At 38.5% G+C, this 2,008-nt stretch overlaps 1 pseudogene; it reads right to left on the bottom strand.

Moving 5' to 3' along the window:
* Positions 1–1,147: 1,147 nt before the first annotated feature.
* Positions 1,148–1,714, bottom strand: LOC149217796 (co-chaperone protein p23-1 pseudogene; annotated as a pseudogene).
* Positions 1,715–2,008: the final 294 nt, after the last annotated feature.

Consider the following 2,008-nt stretch of genomic DNA (forward strand, 5'->3'; position numbering starts at 1 on the left):
AAACAAGAAGATGAACAATATCATAACAATGAGGAAGATGCTAAAGAAGACATTAATGATGATTAAGAATCACTATGTTTTGGAGAAGATCAAAAAAAGGTTATCAGTGAGGAAAATATACCTTGGATATTTTTGCTAATTCTTGGAAATTGCTTGGCATCATTGCTAAAATGGTGCTTAATTTGTAACACTAAACTCCTTGTCACTATCTCCAGGTTATGTAACTATGGCAGTAAAATACGTTTTCATGTGCGAGGCATTCCAATTTATATTGTTAGCAAGGTGTTACATAATATTATAAATGGAGATGAATACATGATTCCTTTGTGGTTAGGACAAGGTCTTCTTGAAAGGAATCAGATTGGCTACGACCAGTATGAGATGGGAAGAATTTATGCCAACATTTTAGCCAATAATTGTTTGATCGACCCTCTTCTCATAGGCGTTGATGGCCATGTGGTCCATTTCAAGATGCATGACATCCTCTGTGGTTTGGCCATACAAATTGGTGAGCAGGAACTCTGTGATTTGGCCATACAAATTGGTGAGCAGGAAGAAAAGTTCTACTGCCGTGCAGGTAATGGCTTGACAGATTAGTTGGTTGAAAATGAGTATTCAGAATGCACTAGGCTTTTCTTGAATGAAAACAAATTAAGTTCGCTTCCCAACTCATTCAGAACTCCATATATATTCTCACTGTTGATTGCTCAACAATTTTACAAAAATTCCAAGAAAGGCAATTGGGAATATGGGCTCTCTAAAAGTTTTGCATTTGAGTGGCAACAATATGCAGTCATTGCCAAAGATTTTGGGGAGTTTGAAACAACTAGTATCCTTGCACTTACGTTGGATGCCCATCAAAAGGTTGCCTGCAACTCTTACAAATTTTGTAAGTCTCCAAGTCTTGGATCTGTCTTACTTCAACATCACAGAACTACTATTTCACATTCATAAGATAACATCCCTGCAGTGTCGAGACCTTCTTGGATGTCACGATTTGCAATGCCTTCCTCGTACTCTCTCACGCCTTACCTCTTTGCAGTGCTTGAACACGCGGGGATGCAGGAAGGCATGGAAAAAACATGACAAAAAGAAAGTTGCTTCCGTAAATGATTTGGCGTCTCTGATGCAACTGAAAATTTTAAGTTTATGAAACAGGGCAGAAACAATCAGCGAGGGGGCACCGACTTTTCCCCAAGAGCTTTAGCACTTCCTGCACAGAAGTGTAATTGAGGGCATGTTCTCTCTCGAGCATGGAACCAGCTCCGTCATTCTCATCATTAATATCAAAGTTGTCATCATCATCTGCCATGCCCAGTTTCAAGAATTCCATGCCACCAAAATTCATGTCCTGCCCAAATTTAGCATCTTTTTCTTCATCATCATCAACCCATTTGTCCCAGTACACTTTAAGGAAAGGAATTCACTTCACTTCACTCTTCAACAACTGTTTCCACCATTTCTTTTCCTCTTTTTTAATGATGTAGATGATGTTTCTCAAACCAACACTGATTTTGCTTTCCTCCACATTCACCCTATCATACAAGTAAAAGTCAAGCTCATAATGTGTTTTCTCTTTCCTAGTAGTTGCAAAGAAAGTAAACTTTCCATCGGCTTCAAGCTTCACCTTTCGATTGTTTGCATCAGGCAACTCGATTGTGATATACAATTTATCAGACCTCTGAGCCCATTTAACTTCCGGATGTCGACTCATTATGCTTTAAATAGCTGTAAGGCTGACAAAGAACGCTTCGATCCTCGAAACTCCCAGGGAGAATATAGCAAAAACGATGACAGAATGGCTTCTGAGAACTGAAAACCAAACAACCGTCAGAGTGTTTCATTTTCGTTCCCTTGTCTTTTCTTATCTCTTGACTTCAGTGTGTGTTATATCTATTAACATAACTTACGAAGTCATATACTGTTATAATAACACGCGTGGAGGATCGGTTGAACCTTTGAGTTTTCCTTTTTATATGAAAAAGGTAGGTCAGAATTTTTTTTTAAA

Source organism: Pinus tabuliformis, chromosome 1_1, assembly GCF_031772625.1.
Source record: "Pinus tabuliformis cultivar Carrire ecotype Pingquan chromosome 1_1, CPIR1, whole genome shotgun sequence".
Lineage (NCBI taxonomy): Eukaryota > Viridiplantae > Streptophyta > Pinopsida > Pinales > Pinaceae > Pinus > Pinus tabuliformis.